The sequence below is a fragment of the Oxyura jamaicensis genome, chromosome 1 (genome assembly GCF_011077185.1).
Source record: "Oxyura jamaicensis isolate SHBP4307 breed ruddy duck chromosome 1, BPBGC_Ojam_1.0, whole genome shotgun sequence".
In the NCBI taxonomy this organism is placed as follows: Eukaryota; Metazoa; Chordata; class Aves; order Anseriformes; family Anatidae; genus Oxyura; species Oxyura jamaicensis.
Genome location: NC_048893.1, coordinates 152,317,980 through 152,332,532, shown reverse-complemented (window position 1 = coordinate 152,332,532; position 14,553 = coordinate 152,317,980). Strand labels below are relative to the sequence as shown.

Below are 14,553 nucleotides of genomic sequence, written 5' to 3'. Positions count from 1 at the left end.
TGCAAGCATAGCTTTGTATTATTTACATGCGAAAGTGAAACGATACTTTTAATAGAATAATATTGTTTTTAGAGGGGTATCCAACATTACAGGTAATAGCAATTTGTATTTCTCTGTTCTAAAATGATTATAAGTATACCATGACAAACAAAAAATTAATTTAGCAAATAAAAATTTATGTTGTGTACTCTTACCTATATGACTGTTGCAGAAAAACAAAACAAAACAAAACAAAACAAAACAAAAACAAACAAACAAAAAAAATCTATTTTCCTGTACATAATTTTGTGTTAAAAATTTCAGTGTCTTAGTAATCTAAATGGCCAGGGTAAGGGGAAACTACTTTTGCTCAAACATGCAAGTAGACTTGCACACTACTTGATTAAAATAAGTATTTTGAAATACTGTCTTATTTTCCTGGATTTCAATCTTTTGCCCTGAAATTTCTTTTTCTCTAACAGTTTATAAAACCACTTAGACCTAGGACAGCTGCTCACTATGAAACTTCTATGAGAAATTTTGAGGTATACTCCTGACAAGCAAAAAGATTCCTACACTGTATCATATTAGTTATGGTGGTTGTGGTGTTCTATAAATAAAATATGTAAGACATCACCTTTATAGATACTGTATATATGTATAGATACTATAGATACTGTACGTATCTATGCAATTTCAAATCCTAGGAAACACCACAAACACACTGATAAAAGTAATATAAAATAAAATTGCTTTAGACCCATTTCTTTAGGCAAAGGGGAAAGAAATCCATTTGAACTCATGTATCTAGAACCTAATGCCTGACCCTCTTCTGCACTCTGTAGTAGTCCAGTTGCTAAACTATAGTTGCATATTTTTACACTCAAAGTTTTGTTTATGGACAAAGAGGAAATGTGCCATATATAAAGCCAATTTACTGTTAATATAATTAAAATTTTAATGATGTAATTCAAGTATCATTTTTAGTCTCAATTTAATTATTATAGATAAAGAAAGAAAGCATAATGACCTACAGTATTTCTATACAGAGAAAGTCTCAAGAGTAACAACACAAATAAATTGTAATGAATACATTCATTACAAATTACAATTCTCAGTCTCTATTTATTTATATATATTTTTTTCTATTGCTATTTTCACCCTTCCACTGTTTGTCTGAGTCTTAAAATTGGTTGTTTCAGACTGCAGAAGAGGGCACTACAGAGATCCATCAGCATCTGGGGGATCTTCACAGGTAGTCTCTACGGGGAAAAAGATCCTTGCTTGGGATTTAACAAGGCTCACTGATAGGGCTTTAAGGGCTTTGAAGCAGGAAAGGGATAAAAATGAGCTTTACAGAGACCATCATGGAAACATGGTGGGATGGCTCATATAACTGGAATTCTGTAATGAATGGTTACAAACTCTTTAGAAAGGACAGGCTAGGAAGGAGAGACGGCGGGTAGCCCTGTATGTTAGGAAGTGTTTTAATTGTCTAAAATTGAACAATAGCAATGGTGGGGTTGAGTGTTTGTGGGTCAGAACCAAGGGGAAGACCAATTAGGCAGATATCATGGTGGGAGTCTGTTATAGATCACACAACAGGATGAAGTGGCAGGTGAAATATTCTATAAGCAGTGGGAGAACTCTTGCAATTGCTAGCCCTTGTTCCTGTGGAGGACTTCAACGTACCAAATGTCTACTGGTAACACAATACAATGGAGAGGAAACAGTCTAGGAGGTCTCTAAAATGTGTGAAAGATAACTTCCTGACTCGGCTGGTAAGTGAGCCAAAGATGGACAGTGTCCAGCTGGATTTTTTGCTAGTTAACAGAGAAGGACATGTAGGTGATGTGAAGGTTAGAGGCCAACTTGGGCATAGAGACCATGAATTAATAGAGTTTTTGATTCTTGTAAAATAAGGAGGAGGGTTAGCAGAACCACACTCTGGACTTCTGTAGGGTAGACTTAGGCCTTTTTAGAATCATAGAGACAGCACAGAATAATAGAACGGCTTGGGTTGGAAGTGACCTTAAAGATCATCTATTTCCAGCCCCCCTGCCATAGGCAGAGATGCCACCCACTAGATCAGGTTGCCCAGGGCTTCATCCATCTTGGTCTTGAGAGACTGGCTGGTGAAGTCCCTTGAGAGGCAGAGCAAAGGAAGGCTAGACGCTCCTCAAGAAGGAAATCTTAAATGCACAGCAGTAGGTCATCCCTATGTACCAAAAGAAGACCCTGTGCAGAAGACCAGACTGGCTAAACAGAGTTGTGGCTAGAGCTCAGGAAGGAAAAGAGGGTTTATGACCTTTGGAAGAAGGGGCAAGCCAGGAATGAAACCCTCATAATCCACGAGGAAATGGTTAGTGACCTGCTAACCACTTAGATGTACAGAAATCTATGGGGCCAGGTAGGATCCAGCAGAAAGTACTGAGGGAGTTGGCAGATGTGCACACCATGCTGCTTTCCATCATTTATCAGCAGTCCTGGCCATCAGGGGAGGTTCCAGTTGACTGCTAGCTAGCAAATGTGACACCTATCTAAAAGAAGGGCTGGAAGAAGGATCTGGGAAACTACAGGCCTGTCAGTCTGACTTCAGTGTCAAGAGAGCTCATGCAGCAGATTATCCTGAGTGACATCACATGGAACTTACAGGGCAACCAGGTGATCAGGCCCAGTCAGCATGGGTTTATGAAAGGCAGGTCCTGCTTGATGAACCCAATCTCCTTCTATGAAAGAAGGAAACATGGAAAAAAGGAAACATTCCCTCTGGTGACATGTCCAGTGGATGAGGGAAAGGCTGTGGATGTGGTCTACCTAGACTTCAGTTATTCTTCTCCTTCTGCTGGAGAAACTGGCTCCTCATGGCTTGGATAGGTGTTTGGTTTGTTTGGTTAAAAGAAGATATAGAGACTTGGGGAATAAACTCTTCTCCCAATCACCAAGTGATAAGACAAGAAGAAATGGCCTAAAGTTGCACCAGGGGACATTTAGGTTAGATACTAGGAACAATTTATTCACTAAAAGTGTTGTGACGTATTAGAACAGGCTTCCTAAGGAAGTAGTTGAGTCGCCATCCCTAGAGGTCTTCAAAATCTTAGATGTGTTTTCCAACCCAAATAATTCTATGATTATATGAATATTCTGACGTTGATGGTTTATTCTTTCTCACCTTAGGACTCACTTTGTGTCATTTGCAAATGTTGGTTAACGGGCTTTTATACCTTTGCTCTTCCACCATTGGTCTGTGGCTCCAGGTTACATCTGAATTTACTATATATGGTGCTATTTATATAAGTTAGATATGATCTTTTGGTTCTATTTGTTACCCTTAAAACCAGTTTTGTCTAGCTTGAGGTCTGCATTTCCCTAATTGAACACAGGTGAGTTGTTTATAGCCTTGGAATCTCCACTACGAACCCTGTGCCCTGTCCTTTATCATCTTGCCTCTGTGCTCCTCTACAACACATCTTGTGTCTACAATTCTCAAGACTTCTGCTGTTATACTAAGCCTGTATTTTTCTACATTATGTCATTGTGTTAAAGTCATAGATATCTCATTCTATGTATAATAACTGCTTGTCACTTCTGTCTGTATAAAACTATGGTTGTTTCATATGGAGATAAACAAAAGTAAAACAAATTTGTTGTAGCGACCCAGTCAATTTATATATATATACAATATATATACTATATATATATACTATATATATACTATATATATACTATATACATTATATACATTATATACATTATATACATTATATACATCATATTTATATATTATAGAAAAAAAAAATGAGCAAGTGGCTACAGAACATTTGTTTATGTTCTATGTTCTGTTTATATACTGCCACAACTAAACCAAGCAAACCAAAACTACAGGCACATCAGGAAAAGTTCACTGAGCATGTCTGATGAGATTCAGTCCAGAGGTCTTGAAAACTTGTACAAAGCTAATGGAAGGTTACCAGCTACAGCAATACCATTACAGGACTATACAATTATACCAGGATCAGATGCACCCTTTTGGGTGCTTCAGAGAGGCAGGGGCTTTTGCTACCATGTTCTGCAATGTTTCTGCCAGCTCCTGGCAGGTGCCTTAGGGAATCCCAAAAGGCAAAAGAAGCTTCTGTGTGGCCAGCTGAACTGAGCCCTCATAATCAATGGAGCACCTTAAAAAAGTGATTCCTCTCATACTGAGAATGGTATCTATGGTCATATAGATTTCTTCTGGTAATGAATAGTTCAAGACTGACTCATTTAATGTGTGAAGTGAATAGAGGTTAATATGACATTTAGCATAGGATTAAATACAGCTAATTCCTTCCATCTTCTCCTGCTAGAAGAAAAATAACTTCTAAATTATTTACTTCTCTTCGTTAGCTGCCTGGGGAATTTAGATACTTGCAGTAACAGGACTGATTTTCTATACCACCAGAAATTCAGACCTGGCCTGGATCCTATCTATTAACAGCTTTAAAACTGGTTTCACAAAATATCATGCTACAGCTTGGTTCTAGTTTACTATCCACTTAAACGTGGATTAAAGAAATATGCCACTTTATCTAACTCTGACATAATTTAGATCTCTCGTTCTAATGTGAAAAACAAATGTAGATGTTGAATCCTTCTGCAATATAATATAGTATGAAAGGTGCAGAAATTATCAGAAGAAAGTGAGACTAGGGATATAGTTAAAATCACTAACAATTCTAGTGTCCTTTTAGATCCTCCAGGCAAGGACTTTATAGAAGTGTGAAATATTATTGTGATTATTATTAATATTCTAAATAACTTTTCATTTTTCTCTTTTACCTTGGGGATCCTTGGAAACTGCCATAAACAAACACTGATAACCTGCCCAGTTGTTTTTGCTTCATTGAAGTACATTATGAAATGTTTAACTGTGAATTTCATGCATATCTCCTAGCTGCATGATAACCACTTCTGAATATGTGCCACAGGAAGCTGCAAATGCAAAAGATCATACCTCTTGGGGAGTACTTGATTGTAACTTCTACTTATGTCTTATTATCCTTGACATATTCTTTGTTTTTCTCACATCTTTAAAAAATATTATACTGTTAAAAAATATACTTATTAAAAAAAAAAAAAAAAAGAGAGAGAAAGAAAATAAAACACTGATGGAATAATCAAATACCCAGTTCTTTCTCTCTTTCCTTAGTTTCTTCTTGGGTTGAGAATATAATTATTTCCTTCAATTACTACTAAATCTATTTAGATTTATTGATTATTCTTATAGGAAAATAAGCTTTACTATGCACATACTTGGTTGTCTGATTCTGAGGCAGAAAAAGGGTCCTCAGAGTTGTTTGCAAATATTTTTGGGGAAAAAAAGGAGGTGCTTAATAAGTGGAGGGGCGGGGTGGGGAGGGGTGGGGGGTTTGGGGGGGAAAGGGGTGGGGTAGTGGTATCAAAGCCAGGGAGACAGACACCATTTCTGGTGAATAAAGCCTGCATGTAAGTTAACCGTTTCTGAAATAACAAAAGAACAGAACATACACAAAACTTGAGAGGGTGGAGCAGGGCTGGAAGAGGCTCAAAGAGAAGATGTTGCTGCAGAAGAAAGAAGAGGTAAATGAAACACAGTCCTTTCCAGACAAACATGGCCCCTGGGTGAGAGGGGAACCAAGTTAGGTAGAAAGATTGCTACAACATTTTTTTTATTGACAGTATCTCACTTCTAATGAACAGCTAACACAAATCATGCTAGCAAAAGAAGGTACGAGAATTTCAGTCTGTTACCACCCACAAGACCTCCCAGCTCAGCAGGAAGACAGACACTGTTGAAGCTGAAATTAGTAGGAGAGCCCTGTAAACCACCTCTTTAAGAGGCAGCAGACTTCTTTGTTTCATGGAGGGGAAGATATATGAGGAGCAGCTGAAGTCATTTGGCCTGTTCAGCTTGGCAAAGTGGAGGCTGAGGGGAGACTTCATCACAGTCTATAGCTTCCTCACAAGGGGGAGTAGAGAGACAGGCGCTGATTCTCTTTAGTGACCAGATATAAGACCTGAGGGAATGGTGTCAAGCTGCGATGGGAGGTTTAGGCTGGTTGTCAGAAAGAGGTTCTTCACTGAAAGGGTTGTCGCACACTGGAACAGGCTCCCCAGGGACGTAGTCATGGCACCAAGCCTGTCGGAGCTTAAGAAGTGTTTGGACTGTGCTCTTAGTCACATGGTCTGAATTGTTGGGTAGACCTGTGTGAAGCCAGGAGCTGGACTCAATGATCCTTATGGGTCCCTTCCAGCTCGGGGTATTCTAAATTCTATGACTTTGCTAAGAGCAACAAATGGAGTACTAAGCCGATCCATAAACTTTGGATAAAGACTAAAATATATTGAGAGTAGTGACTACCTTCCCTAACTACCATGAATGACTTTGCAAGTGTACTTTGAAGAATAGTATCTTTGTCTTTCAAAGATTTCTGAGGTTTGCCAAACAGTTATTTATGGTTCATTTAAATCTTGACTTCATTGAAGTACCACTTATGTAACTTACTGCTTTCTACCAAACAGACATTGTTCACTGAGTACACAAACTATGCAATTGAATTTTCTGTTCTTCTAGGTGGGTTTTTAGGCACACTTGCCTATAAGTTTAATAAAAGAGTACTAGAAATTGAATCTGGTCCTTTTTGCTTGAAATCTGATTCTGTCAGAATTAAATATTGTTATAAGCCACATGAAGCACTAAATACATTTCTTCCTGTTTAACTACCAGATTTAATCTTCACCTTTTCCTAAGTAACCTCCTCAACTCTTTTTGGATTTTGAAGACCATTTTATTGTCTTCCGCCAATAACACCTCATATATGACAGCTATTGGTATACAGATCAAAGTTCAATACTTAAAGAAATGCTTTCTAATTTTCTGATCTTTATTATTATTATTATTATTATTTCTTTTTATTTATTTATTTTTTTCCCTCATTTTATTCTCTTTTAACCACATTTTTAAAAAAATTAAGTTGAATATAACAGAAGTTTGGAAAATAAGCTTAGATTGTGGAACACACAGTGGTTTAGCTCTCCAAAATCTTTTCAGTTTTTGAGAAATTCTGAGCAGAAAAAAGGTCTTCCCCAGTAAAAAATAAATAAATAAATACATAAATAAATAAATATTTAACATGTTATTTTTGACAAAACTGAAAATCAAATAAAAATCACCTACTGGTTTACTAGAAAATAACTGGAATTTCAGATAGTCTTGAGAGGTTTATAATCCCATAAACCTACATACTAATTTGAGCAATGTTCATTACTATTTCAAATAGAGATAGGTTTTGTAATAACAAAGAAAATAAGCTATGTCAAAATCTGTGGTTTACCAAGAAAATACAAATGAAAATTTTTCATATCTACTGAGATTTTCTCTTTAGTTTTATATTAAGTTAATAAATGTTTCAGACCAAATTCACCGTTATTCATAAAATGAAAGCAAAAGGGAGAGAGAGAGAGAGAGAGAGAGATGGAGAGAGAGAGGGAGAGAGAAAGAGAGAGACATGAAAACCTGACATTAGTTTAATAGAAATCTCTGATGAAAGTCCTCAGAAATTCCATTCCTGTTCCCTAAGTGGTCTGTGCATTTTATATTTGATTGCTCCTGCATGACATACTGACACAGTCTATAAAGAATACCATAAGATTTCAGGCTGTCTGTGTGTAAATCACATTGTCTTTGAGCTTTGATGGTGGAACAGCTTTTTGTTATATGCTTCTAAGAGAGGCTGTTGTCCCCCTAGAAGGTAACATATCTGCTCCTGAGTTGCCACAGCTTACAGTCTAGCAATTTGAAGAAACACATTAGCATCTAAATTGTTGTAGAAAGGACAATCACTCATATCACTGCTGAAAAGGCAGCAATCTCCAGGAGAGAAGAACCAAGATTAGGAATAAGTTCCCTGGTCCTAGCTGAAACTCTCTGCTAATGGGAATCAGAATTCTGAGTACTGAAATACTAGCCAAGTACCACTTAGGGCAGAAATGAGGAAAGGAAAAACATTTTCTAACTTATACCAATACATATAAACATGTATATATATTTATATTTTGATATATATATGAAAAACCAATTGCTAATATATCAGTTAAAAATACCAGCACTCTTTACCATTTTTTATTTTATGTTATGTTATACACTATTTTATTATTTTATTTTATTTTTTAACAGTTGTGGTTTCTTCTTGTTTAAGTCAATAAGAATTTGGAAGAATATCTTTCTGTGTTAAAAAAAAAAAAAAGCGCAACATATATCTTATTGAATTCTCAGGAGAAAGACAACATAAACATTCACTTTCTCATTGTGATCTTGATCTCTAAAGAAATCAACATGTTTCATAACAATCTCTATCAATTTCTGTACCAATATTCAGTGAGAAACATTGCTTATCTGTGCCTTGAAAAATCTAGTTTCAGAACAAGGACGTAATTTGACTCTGAAAAAGATCCAATGTCTTCAATATCCATTGTTCTTATTTTCCCTATTTAAACTTAAACAACACTGGGCCAAAGTAGTAGTTAACATATGAAATATTACCTTCAGTGTTTTTTATAACCCTACATAACTATAACCTCTGTCAAGTTCTTTGGCAATACAAGCAAAAGCACAGATGTGCAATCGCTGACTAGTTCATCCCTGCAATTGCATAATCATGTCGATATTTCTCTCATATCTCACCCTGTCACTATTCTTGCATGATATTTTTATTTAGATTTCTGTACTTGTCAATTCTAGAATTTTATTTCTACTTTGGCTAATGATATTCAGAGCAGATCTGTTTCTTTGTATGTCTGTTCATGGTCTGCTGAAGGGGAATCCCAGTATTATTCAGGTTTATATAGCTTACTGCCATAACTATTTATGCCCAAAAAATCATTAATATGAGGAAAAGCCAGTCAAGACCTTGGGTACAAGATATTGCTGGTAAGCAAAATTGAGCTTTTGCTTCCAGGCACACACTTTTCATTTGACATCTGTCAGTAATTTTAACAAACTTCATCTTTGAAATTAGAAGAATCTTCCAAATTCATAAAATTGGAAATTTCCACAGCAAACTTCCTGATGACACTAATGGGAAAAACAACAAAACTTAACCCTCAAAACTAGTGTTTTTCAAATAGGTCTAGATATATTTAGGGAAGTAATTATGTGAGTTTGTCGTCTGAGATAGTGAGTAACCACAGTTCATGAATAAAGAAGTCCCTCCCTGTCCTGTGTTAAAAAACACTTTTCACTACAAGATGCAGCATCCATTTTGCAGTTCCTGAATCTCCTACGATGACTGTCACAATATATTTTCTTATACATATATATTAAAAAAAAAAAAAAAAAAAAAAAAACTCAACCAAACAAACAAACAAAAAACTATAATTAAATAGAAAGCAAACCCTGGTAGGCAAATCATGATGTAAGACTGAGGAATTCCTGTGAGTTCATGCTCTTCTATCTCAAAAGGAAAATAGCATTTCTTCATTCATTGTTAAGTGGCTAGATGTGTTACACTGTGTTAGGACTAAAAAAAATTAGGTTGGTCCAATGTGAAACAGGCATTGTTGTGAAACTAACAAGGCAGAACTCTGACCTTCTGATAGTACATATTGCTTGTTCAGCGATATGGCACCATGCTGCAAGTCATCCAACATGAAACAATACAGCCATCAGCACAGCACACACTGGCCATGCAGCTGTGCGCAATCAGAGTACCTTATCAGGGACTGCCTTTCCTTGTCTTTCTATTGTTGCTCAAGCACATGTGTGTGTATTTGACATCCCCAAATAGCTCGCTTGCTTATATATATATGATATATTATAGATTATATATATATATATATATAGTCTGATTCTTGCTGGGCTGAACTAATCAGCTTCAGCCCCTGGAATCTAACTAGAATATACACTCTCCATATATCCATCATACGTGTCTTTGTAGGCAATAATATTGATATTTCTCATTATATGCACCATCTTCTTCATCGCAGTCCTCTTTTCTCCTATTTTTTTACTTCCATTTTCATGATAAGATATGACCTTCTGATAGGTGATATCACTTTATCACCTATCAGAAAACCCCAAATCCAGAAAAATTAATTTACATCTATGATATGCTAGTCTTTGCCAAGGAATCTAGCCTAATTATCAGAGAAGTTGAATAAGCCAAGGTGCCTGTGAGATGTTTCAATTTTAGGTTGCACAATTTTAGCCAAATTAGTAACACCATTTGCATTATTTTCTAGCTTTTTCTGGAGTATATATGTTGAAGAACACTGCAGTTGTAGACATGTTGCAACTAATATATTTCATTGGAATTTTCAGCAACAAGGCTGGGATATGAACAAGCAGAAGGTGGACTGTGCCAGCGTCTATCACTGATTCTTCCAAAATGAAGCTCAATATGATAATTTAACAGGGCAATGTCAAGAAGCCTGCAGTGCTACTGTGGGTGTTGTTTGTTTAGTGACTAGATAAAAGATGTTAGCTTCTTGTACTGTCACCCTGACAAATTTCAGAAACACAAATAAGGCTTATATAAAAGCCTTATATATAAAGCTATCAGATGTTAAGGTAAAATTAATTCTACTTTTCATGAAGGTTAGTAATTATCATTTCTCAAACACTGCAAGATAAAATGTTATTGAGGTTTTGTGATCTACAGCACATTGTATAGAAATAGCTTTACATCAAAGCCTGACACAGGCTTTTCACAAATTATAGCTTTTGTTATATGATGTATGTTCATGGTGAGTCTCAGATTGTGAGGTTAAAAACAAAACCCTTGCTTGTTGAACTATCTCTGTGTTTTATTTCTCTGTCCTTCAGGTTGTATCTCATTTATTTACAAACAAAAAAATCAAACAAACAAATAAAAAATCCTCATTTATTCAAAAAGCTTTAAAACAGTGAGTTTCTGAAAGAAATTGAATTTGCTAAATTCAAATATCCCATCTAAATGTTGTTCTACTCTTCATGACACAGTAAACATCATGAGATCTTATATTCTTTCTTTTGTAAGACTAAAACAGATTTAGTTACAAAATCCATAGGGCAGTGTTATTAATGTCCAATTTCTTGTGCAGAGAAACTCTAATAGATAAAAATTCAAAAAAAAAAAAAATATTTATACTCTCCAAGAAAAGAAAATATCAACAGTTCACGCTTATGCCATATAAGTTCATGGCAGGATTTGTACCATATCTCCTGATCTGTTTTATATTTAATATTTTAATTGAAACTTTGAGTGTATGCTAAGGATTCTCTCTGCTTTTATATACTTATTTACATTTATGTTAGGACAATGTGAAAGAGTGCCAATTTTGGAATATCAGAATATTCCCTTACTCCCAGTTATAATTAAAAGTTAAAACCAAAACAAACGCTTTAAATCTTTCTAGATGTTATTAAATCTAGACATGCACAGGGTACAGCCCAGCTCATTCTGAACTTTCTCAAAAAAAAAATAAAAATAAAAAAGAGTCAAGAAAATAAAAGCTATGTACCTCCAACTCCATCCAGTAGGAGATTTCTATGAACCAGAACATGTCATGTTTGCAAGTGCATTGCTAAGACTATGCCAGAAGATGTAAGCATAGATTTAAATATTTTCCTAATGTGTTTTCTCTATTTGTTAATTCTCAGTTTAAAAGATGTAATCATAATACAGCAGGAACTATCTAAAAATGTAATACACAGAAGAGATGGATACCAATATTCTACCGTGGCCTTAAGGGCTCACCTGTTATACTTCGAAAGATGCCAACCAAAAGGACTGTAAATACCCACATATAGGAAATAATGATTTATACTAAATGACACTTCTTCACCAAGACTATACAGCTGAAGTAGCATCATTAGAGATCAAATTACATATTTTGTCATTAATAGCAGAAATAACAGTGATCCCTACTTCCTTTTCTCAGAAAGTTCTAGTTCTATTCAAACAACCATCTTCATCCATTCTGTCATTAAACGTCTGGGAAAAAATAAATAAATAAATAAATAAATTGACAAAATTCTATGAGGTTTTCATCCAAAAACCAAGTAGTATATTGAAGTCTGATAGTATCTTAGAAGAGGAGTACCATCCACTGCACAAAAACTTTGAGTTATTGAACAAAACTTTGAGAAACCAATTGAAAAATGAAAAGTCAAAATTCTCCACCAAAGTTGTTCTCCAAATATCAAATGAAGGTGGTTCGGATTTCTTGTGCAATTCATGTATACTCAAAGGAGGTATACTGGTTCACAGAAATCTACCATAATAAACCTTTTATTTTAAAACTTTTGAATAATCATAAAGTCAAAGACCTTTCTTGTAAAATAAGTTGAGCTTGTAGACAGAAGAGGTAGGAGTCCATCTCACTTAAGCTTAGTTTTCTGAAAGAAAAGTGTTTGATCCAGGCCTTCTGTCATCCAGGCACTCTCTTAATTAACTGTGACACATTTGCAGTACATCACATTTAAATATAAACTTCTATGACAGGAGAAATGAATCACCCGCTGAAGAGAATCTTCCTCGATTCTCTGTAGAAAGAGCCTAGATTACTAAATTACATAAGGTACCTAAGCTTAGAGATAGCAAATAACAAGACCCACCTCAGATGTCCAGCAGGAGTGAGAGAAGTAACATTGCCTTAATCATTTCTTTATGTCAGCTAAAGGAATTCTAAATAGAGTTATGATTATGAAAATCTTAATAAGAAGGATGAATATTATCATGTAAGGAAACTAAATTGAGGTTAAATGCATTAAAAAAAATGTCTTTCCAAGGTCTAGAGACTAAGGGGTTTTCACATTCAACAGCAAATACACCAATTAAATAAAAAGCATAGACTTAATTGCCTATACAAATACAATTATTTTTCTAATGTGTTAATTCCAGCCAACCAACACTACAGCTATATCAGCCCTGGGACAAGAAAGAACTGGTGACAGGATTTCAGACTAGTTATATTCATAGGGTCGTGATTAGACCAGGCAAGTTATTTTTTTCTTAGAAAGAAGAAAATATCATAACCTTGCCTTCCATCTAAGAAGCATTGCTACAAATTCAGTTTGGCAGGACTACACATAAATTCAGCTTTCAGCTACTAACTGTAAACTTCAGAAACAACTAAGTAATTTCCAATGGATATTGATGGAGAGGGCCTGAACCTAAAAGGAAAGGCTGGTGCATTTTTGATCTTTCCTAATGAAATTAATTAACAAAACCTTAACATCTAATGGATTAAATATTACATTTGCAGTCCATTTGCAAAGGAGGGATTAGTTCCTTTATTGGTTCAGATGATATTTAAAACTGAGGAGACTGGCTAGCAGTCTGAAGATCTGATAATATCAGATTTTGTTTACCAAAACACATCCACCACCACCAAAATGGCAACAGGAACAGGCTTTTGTTAGTAAAGCTCTGCTTTAAGGCAAGACTACAGAGTAACACTGCCTCGGGATATGACTCAGTATCACAGATAATTATACAAAGGCTAATGATCCTGTTGCCAGTACTGAAAACACTATTTGCCAGGCAAAATTAAATTTATATTATCTCTAATTTGCTGGTAATTTTTCTTCATTCACTAACTCATAAATTCAAAAAACATTGCTTCTAGGGAAAATATCAATTGGTATGGGAAAAGCATGTAAATGTGTAAGTTCTAAATGCTTTTGTGACAAAATTATTAATATTTGTTGTTCATATATATCATTGGAGATATAAAAGTTAAACATTTCTAAAGCAGAGTCAAGGAAATCTTTTTGTTTGCTTGGTTTTGGAAATGAACTCTAAAGAGGACTAAATGGCAATAAACAGTCTAGTATTGTTTAAGATCTACAAGTGATTTCCACTTTAGAAGCTTGAGAGGAAATAGAGCTAACAGCCTGTCAATTTATAAACAGAATGGTCTTCTGAAAATACTACTATACAAATATCTTCTAAAAATGCTCAAAGGGTAAATAAAATTTATTTTTCCAGACCATATTTTTGTCAACTATTATTATCTTAATTGATTGAGAAGTCCTCTTAAAAAGATTATAAAAGTTAATGGCAAGAAGTTTTGAGCATATTGAACAATTATTTTACTATTACTATGTCAGAGAAGAAGTGAAAAAAAAAAAAAAGGGGGGGGGGGGGGGATCCCTGTAGTTATTTGCATTAGCTTTTTGATCTTCAGAATATATATATATATTTTTTTTTTCTGAAAATTGTCAAGATCAGCTTGGATGACAAACATGTGAAGGATACCTAAAATCAGGTGTAAGCTATTTATTTATTAATCAAAATAGCTGGCTTACAAGGTACACTTAGGAATGTGTTCTCTTTCTTACCATAAGATCTGTCTTATCTCCAGGAAAATTTTCTTTGTAATATTTATTAACAGCTGTTGATAAATGAAAGGAGGGAGAGAAAAAGAGAGGGAAGGAGAGGGAGAGAGGAGGAGAGAGAAGAGTGAGAGAAAGGGGAAGAGGAGGATGAAGGAAGGGGAGGGAGGGAAGAGTGAAAAGAGGAAGATAATGGAAGTGAGAGAGAAAAAAAGGGGGAAGAGGAAGAGGAAGAGGAA

General features: G+C 35.1%; 1 long non-coding RNA gene across 1 annotated transcript in view; it reads right to left on the bottom strand.

The window, feature by feature from the left end:
- Window positions 1-316: 316 nt before the first annotated feature.
- Window positions 317-14,553, bottom strand: part of LOC118162909 — a 22,566-nt gene continuing 8,329 nt past the window's right edge. The window contains exons 2-4 of the long non-coding RNA XR_004748712.1: window positions 10,281-10,289; window positions 8,251-8,256; window positions 317-437 (exon numbers count right to left, since the gene is read on the bottom strand). This is a non-coding gene — a long non-coding RNA (uncharacterized LOC118162909). The remainder of the gene's footprint in view (window positions 438-8,250; window positions 8,257-10,280; window positions 10,290-14,553) is intronic.